Source organism: Gossypium arboreum, chromosome 7 (genome assembly GCF_025698485.1).
Source record: "Gossypium arboreum isolate Shixiya-1 chromosome 7, ASM2569848v2, whole genome shotgun sequence".
In the NCBI taxonomy this organism is placed as follows: domain Eukaryota; kingdom Viridiplantae; phylum Streptophyta; class Magnoliopsida; order Malvales; family Malvaceae; genus Gossypium; species Gossypium arboreum.
In genome coordinates this window covers 67,145,451-67,153,339 of record NC_069076.1, presented here as the reverse complement: position 1 = coordinate 67,153,339, position 7,889 = coordinate 67,145,451, and the positions used below count along the sequence as shown (strand labels likewise).

At 35.9% G+C, this 7,889-nt stretch overlaps 1 non-coding gene across 1 annotated transcript; it reads right to left on the bottom strand.

The window, feature by feature from the left end:
- Nucleotides 1-338: 338 nt before the first annotated feature.
- LOC128295922 (small nucleolar RNA R71) lies at nucleotides 339-445 on the bottom strand. Its single transcript, XR_008286471.1, has one exon. It is a non-coding gene; the product is annotated as a small nucleolar RNA R71 (small nucleolar RNA).
- Between the last annotated feature and the right edge of the window lie 7,444 nt (nucleotides 446-7,889).

Below are 7,889 nucleotides of genomic sequence, written 5' to 3'. Positions count from 1 at the left end.
ACTTTTCAGTGAGTTAAATCTAGGATTAGAAGGTCAGATATTGAGGCAACCCAATTTGAATTGAAACCAGTGATGTTTCAAATTATCCAAACGGTGGGCCAATTCAGTGGTATGCCCACGGAAAATCCACATCTCCACCTTCGATTGTTTGTGGAGGTTAGTGATTCATTCAAGATAGCCAGTGTGAATAAAGACGCATTGAGGTTGAAGTTGTTTCGTACTCATTGCGAGATCGAGCACGAGCATGGCTCAATTCATTGCCACCAAGTTCCATATCTACATGGCAAGAATTAGTAGAGAGATTTCTGGTTAAGTATTTCTTGCCTAGCAAAAACGCTAAGTTAAGGAACGAGATCACAACTTTCCAACAATTGGATGACGAGTCTTTGTATGAGGATTGGGAGCAATTCAAGGAGTTACTTCGTAAGTGTCCTCATCATGGGATTCCTTATTGTATCTAGTTAAAGACATTCTTTAATGGTCTTAATGCACATACAAGATTGGTGGTAGATGCTTCTGTGAATGGTGCAGTTTTATCTAAGTCTTATAATGAGGCTTATCAGATCATTGAGATGATTGCGAGTAATAACTATCAATGGCCAGCAAATCGAACAGCTTCAGTAAGACGTGTAGTCGGAGTTCATGAAGTTGACGCCCTTACTTCGTTATCGGCTCAGGTATTGTCTATTTCCTCTATGTTAAAATAGTTTACCGCTAATAGTGCTAACCATTTTGCAGCTCAGCCACCAATTCCGCCTGAAGTAGTTTCCTGTGTGTACTGTGGGAAAGGTCATTCTTTTGAGAATTGTCTGTCAAATCCTAAGTCAATGTACTATTTGGGGAACCAACATCAAAATAGGAGTGGGCAAGGACCCCAGTCCAACTTCTACAATCCTTCATGGTGAAATCACCCTAACTTTTCTTGGAGCAACCAAGAAAATAGACCGAACAACCACTTCTTGTAGCATAGACTCAACCAATCTCAAGGGTTTAATCAGCAAGCTCCAAAACTAGCTTAAGCTGAGGCATCAAACAGTTTGGAAAACTTGTTGAAAGCATACATGGCAAAGAATGACACTTTGATCCAAAGCCAAGCAGCAACATTGAAGAATTTGGAAAACCAAATGGGCAAGTTAGCTACGAAGCTTCGTAATAGGCCACAAGGAACCTTATCGAGCAATACTTAGAATCTAAGAAATTTGGGTAAAAAACATATCAAAGTAATGGCATTGCGAAGTGGTAAAATTCTGGAACCCCGATTGATTGATGTCGAAGATAAGCCCGTTGAGAAGAATCAACCAGCTGTTGAAATTCATATACCAAAAGAGCTAGAATCTGTAAAGATTGACAAGGTAAATCCTAACTTAGTGAATTCAAATACTTTAACATCTTCTTTGGATGCAGATTTACCTACTCAGAAGAGTTATCCGATTAAACCGAAAGTTTCATCACCTCTATATCCACAAAGATTGCAACAAGACAAGCAAAAACAAAAGGTGCAATTCAAGAAGTTTTTGGATGTTCTGAAGCAGTTACACATCAATATTCCGTTGGTGGAGGCTTTAGAACAAATTTCAAATTATGTGAGGTTTATGAAGGATATATTGTCCAAGAAGAAACGACTAAGTGAGTATGAGACTGTCGCTTTAACAAATGAGTGTAGTGTGTTCCTACGGAACAAACTGCAAAAAAAATTGAAAGACCCAGGAAGCTTATACCTTGTAATATTGGTGAATCTTACTGTGGTAAAGCTTTGTGTGATTTAGGAGTGAGTATCAACTTGATGCCTAAGTCTATTTTCAAGATGCTAGGGATAGGTGAAGTAAGACCTACAACTGTGACGCTTCAGCTAGAGGATCGATCTTTAGCATATCCCGAAAGAAAGATCGAGGATGTTTTGGTAAGAGTCAATAAATTTATTTTTCCTGCTGATTTCATTATCTTAGATTTTAAAGTAGATAAGGAAGTGCCGATCATTCTTAGGAGACCTTTCTTAGCCACGGGAAGAACATTAATTGATGTGCAAAAAGGTGAACTCACCATGCGAATTCAAGATGATGAGGTAACCTTTAACATTTTTAAAGCGATGAAATTTCTAGATTTGGCAGAAGAGTGTTCAGTTATGGAAGAGATAGAAATCTTGGTTTCTACGGAAAGAAATTTTGAAGAAGAACCATTAGAGAAAGCCTTAGATCTTGACCCTTTGTAAGATGAAGAAGGTAAAGAAAACATGGCTTTGATGGAAGCTAATCCGAGAGATTTTATTCAATCCACACGGTTTGAACCATTGGAGTTAGAAACCAGAGAATTTGTGCAACCGAAGTTGCCAATTGAAGATCCACATAAACTCAAACTAAAGGTACTTCCTTCCTATTTGAAATACGTTCATTTAGGTTATTGTTCTACTTTGCCGGTGATTATTTCAGCAGAACTGACGAAAGATCAAGAGGAGCAACTAATTGCTGTTCTAAAGAAATTTAAGAAAGCAATTGGTTGGACCATAGCTGATATTCGAGGTATAAACCCTTCTTTTTGCATGCATAAAATTATTTTAGAAGCAGGTGAAAGAGCTCGAATTGATGGAAAAATGAGGCTTAATACTATTATGAAAGAAGTTGTGAGAAAGGAAGTGATCAAATGGTTAGATGTAGGAATCATCTATCCTATTTCAGATAGTTCGTGGGTAAGTTCGGTGCAGTGTGTGTCGAATAAAGGTGGAATCATGATTGTTGAAAATAGGTGTAATGAGCTGATTCCAATGAGAACTGTTACTGGTTGGAGAATCTGTATTGATTACAGAAAATTGAATAAAGCCACTCGGAAGGACTGTTTTCCGTTACCTTTTATGGATCAAATGTTAGATTGACTGGCAGGTAATGAATTCTATCATGTTTTAGATGGCTATTCGGGATATAACCAAATAGTTTAGCTCCGGAAGACCAACAGAAAACAACCTTTACTTGTCCATACGATACATTTTCTTTTAGGCGAATGCCTTTTGGTTTATGCAATGCACCTGCAACATTTAACATGCATGATGGAAATATTCACTGATATGGTTGAAAATTTTGTTGAGGTTTTCATGGATGATTTTTCTACTTTTGGTAACACTTATGATATTTGTTTAAGTAATTTGGCTAAGGTACTAAAGAGATGTGAAGAGACGAATCTTGTCCTTAACTCTGAAAAATGTCATTTTATGGTTAAGAAAGGGATTGTCTCAGGGCATAAAATCTCAAAGAAAGGAATTGAAGTCGATGAAGCAAATGTGGACGTAATTAAAAGATTACCGGCCCCAATTAATGTGAAAGGAGTCAGAAGTTTCTTAGGCCATGCCAGTTTTTACCAAAGGTTTACCAAAGATTTCTCAAAATTTTCTAAACCATTGTGTTTGTTGTTAGAGAAAAATACAATGTTTGATTGCAACAAAGCATGTTTAGAAGCTTTTGAAGATATAAAAAAATGACTAATCTTAGCCCCAATAATCGTTACATCTGATTGGAGATCATCTTTTAAGTTGATGTGTGATGTAAGTGATTATGCCGTTGGAGCTGTGATGGGTCAAAGAAGAAACAAAGTGTTTCACCCTATTTACTATACAAGTAGAACTTTGACGGGAGCCCAACTCAATTATACGGTAACTGAAAAGAAACTCTTTGCTATAGTTTTTTCTTTTGACAAATTTCGCTCATATCTTATAGGTACCAGAGTTACAGTATTTACTGACCATGGGGCCATTAAATACTTGCTCACGAAGAAAAATGCAAAACCGAGGCTAATTCGTTGGATACTATTACTCGAAGCATTTGACCTTGAGATCCAAGATAGAAAAAAGTGTCAAAAATCAAATAGTTGATCATCTGTTGAGGTTAGAACAAGATGAGGGAACTCGATCATGTGCCTATCAATGAGAATTTCCCAAATGAACACCTATTTGAGGTAAGTCGAATTCATGAAACACCTTGGTTTGTTGATTTTGCCAATTATCTTGCATGTGGAATAATTCCTCGAGAAATGACATACCAAAAAATGAAAAATTCATTCATGATAGTCGGTATTATTTTTGGGAGGATCCATTTTTGTTTAAATAGTGTGCAGATAATATAATTCTGAAAATGTCTAGCTGAAAGTGAGATTGCTGAGATCTTGTATCATTTCCATTCATCTCCAAGTGGGGGACACTTTGGTGGTTGACGTACCTTTGGTGGTTCACATACTACAGCAAAGATTTTGCAAGCAGGTTTCTTTTGGCCTACACTATTTAAAGATGCTTATGCTTTTATGAAGAACCGTGGTAAATGCCAAAAGACCAGAAATATACAAGGAGGAATGAGATGCCCTTTACAAACATTTTAGAGATTGAATTATTCGATGTATGGGGCATTGACTTCTGAAGCCCGTTTCCTTCTTCGTATGGGAACAAATACATCTTAGTTGCTGTGGACTATGTAACCAAGTGGGTTGAATCTGAAGCATACCCTACAAATGATGATAATGTAGTCTTGTGATTCCTACGTAAGCATGTGTTTACACGATTTGGGACACCAAGAGCTATTATTAGTGATGAAGGTTCTCACTTTATGAACAAATGGCTTAAGTGGTTGCTTGACAAATATGATGTGAAGCACAAGATTGCTATTTCTTATCAACCCCAGTCTAATAGGCAAGTTGAAAGAGTGAACCATGAAATCAAAGGTATCCTTGAAAGGGTAGTACGCCCTAGTAGAAAAGTTTGGTCTTGAAGGCTCGATGATGCATTATGAGCCTATCGAGCAGCATTTAAGATATAGATAGGAATGATTGCTTATCGTTTAGTCTTTGGAAAGACATGTCATTTGCCATTAGAGTTGGAGAATAGAGCTCACTGGGCTTTGAAGTAGTTGAACTTTGATCTTAAGCAAGTCGGTGAGAGAAGGATGTTACAACTTGATGATTTGGAAGAGCTGAGGTTGTTTTCCTATGAGAATGCCAAAATGTGTTAAGAAAGATCAAAGAGATGGCATGATAGTCATATACAACCTCGTGAGTTTAAAGAAGGTCAGAAGGTTTTGTTGTTTAATTCAAGGTTGAAGTTATTTCCTGGGAAGCTTAAATCTTGATGGAAAGGACCCTATACCATATACCGAGTTTATCGTTATGGAGTTATTGTATTATACGACAATTACGAAGGTACGTTTAAAGTTAATGGTCAACATCTCAAACACTACTGGGATGGTGAAATTGAGCGAGTTGAATCCTCGTTCAAGTTAACAGACCCTTGATTTTTCATGAACTCGTTTTGTAAATAAATAAATAAATAAATAAATAATTAGAACTTATTTTCTTAACTTAGTACATTTAATTAATTCTGTCTAAGGAGATTGGTATTTAAGCGGGACCACTAAGACTCCTCCACCTTTTTTGGGAATTAATTTAATGTAATTTGTTAAGAAGAAATTTTTTAATTAAGATTTAAAATTTTTAAGTTTCATTTGTTTTGTTTAAATTTTAAATTTTTATGTTAATAAAGGGGGTCAAATTTTGCCCAAGTACTAATCAGGGTTTTTTTTAGTAAGTTAAAAAGGAAGAAAAAAATCCATACTTTGCCGCCACTCTCATTACTTGCCGCACAAGTAACCCTAATGTAGCTAAATTTTCGCTACATGTTGCCCTAATTCTTCCCTATATAATCCTCTCACCATTCTACTAATTTTCATATCCCTCAAAGCAATTTGCTTAACCCCTAAAAAATCCTTAAATCTCTCTTTTTCGCCGTCAACCTCAAATCTCGAAAGAAACCCTAATTCTCTTTCCTTTTTGCCGAAACCATCTAATGTTGCCGCAAGAAGATTGCCGAAGCGTCATCGTTGCTACCATAGATCATCATTTTTGCAGCCACACATCGCCTTGGCTGTCACATGCCAATGTTGCCACTGCACTATTCTTGTCGTCGCAAGATTTTTGCCATAGCAAGTCTTTACCACTCTGTTGATTTCTTTTTTTCCCCTTGTGTAGAAACTTTGCCAATTTTCAAGAAAAGATAACCATGTCTTGTAAAAGAACTAGATCTTCAAAGACGACTCTTGAAAACTCGATTTTGATAGATGAAAAAGTGAAAAAGAGGTTTGATTCAATCTTCAAGCATCAACTTATGATGCCGAAAAAAGGTTTTGACTTGAAGAGTAATGATTTGATGGTTGTTTCTATACCGATTAAAAAAAAAATTAATGCTCCCAAGTGGGAACGATTTTGTGATGCTCGTTCACTTCTCGATGATGAACTAGTTCGAGAATTCTATGCTATCTTGACTGTGCAAGATGCTACTGAGGTCATCGTTTGAAAGAAAAAAGATACCTCTTACTTCTTAGTCCATCAATGATTTGTTTAACTTGATCTTGAAGAAGATGAGAACTACCCTATGATGAACAATATCAATTGGGATTTTCTTCAACAAGTGCTTGATGTTGTGACAAATCTGGGATCCCAATAGATTATAAGAAAGTATGAGAGCCATTCTTGTCGAAGGGAATACCTAAAACCAGTAGGAAAGGTATGGTTTTATTTTGTTCGCTACAGTTTTATGCCTATCTCACATAGTTCCACCATCTCAATGGAACGGATGCTTTTGTTATATGTAATCTTGACAGAAAAGTCCATTAATGTTGGGAAAATTATTCTCAAGGAGATTCATGATTGTGCTAAAAAGAAGGCAGGAATTGCTTATTTCCCATCATTAATCACTTCACTTTGCTTAAGGGCCCATGTTAAAACATAAGCAAATTTAAAAGGGCGATATGTTCAATGATGCATTACAAATTATGATCTTGGAAGATTAGTAGAGAGGGTGCATGAGCTGAATCAAGGCGAGCAAGAAGAGCCAACTGAACCAGATACCCGGAAGTCAACAGATGGAGCTGAGATTGAAGCTAATTCAGTTACAGACACTAAAGAGGAAGAATCTGATAAGAAATTGAATAGTCCTAAACCAGTTGAAGGATCTGAAAACTCTAAACCAACGGTTGAGCCAGAAGAAGATCCAAACAGGCTAAGTGTTAAACCTGAACCTACAACTCCTACGCTGACTTCTGCAAGTGCTTCAAGGAAATCAAAGTTGTCAATTTTGATGGATATGTGCAAGTTCTGCACAATCAACAACAAACTTACTGGAAATATGAAAAAATTAAAGATGACTCAATTCGAAATTCTTTTAAGAATATCTCTAGTACTTTTGTTCCTGAGTTCCCAGATGCTATCTTTGGGACATGGATGGAAGATATTGACAATGCAAGTGGAGATGAAGCTAAAGAAGACAAGGGGACTGAGTTAGAAAAATAAAAAGGGGGATTCTTATTGTTATTTATTTAATTATTTTTGGGTATTAGGAATTTATTTCTTTCATAATTAGGATTTAATTTCTACTGAATAAAACATAGCAAGCATGAATAAACTTAACACTTCTTTAGAAAGAAAAAGACTAAGTGATGTGGTAATGGGAATGAACATGTCTAGGATTGGGTTATTAGGAAAGACTTGGTATTTAAGCAGTCTTAATGACTCACCTCTCTTTCTTTACAACCTTACCTGGTATTCAGTTTTCATTCATTAGTTTGTTCTTGCAATGAGAACATTGCTTCTTTTTAAAGAGGGTAAGGCAAATAAATTGCTCAAAATTTTAAATTTCCAAGTATGTTTCAATCATTTCTTTCGTAAGTATGTTTTAATAAATGAATGTTTAGAGACATTTTTTGTTAATGAGATAGGTTGTATGCAAAAATGAATGATGATTTTATCTGAGTGAAAGTATGTTATCATGAAGAATGGAATGCTTGTATGATTCTTAGTAATATTTTCCATGAAAACTTAGTTTCTTTTGAGATTAGACATGCATGAAGGTTTATATCTTTAGAATT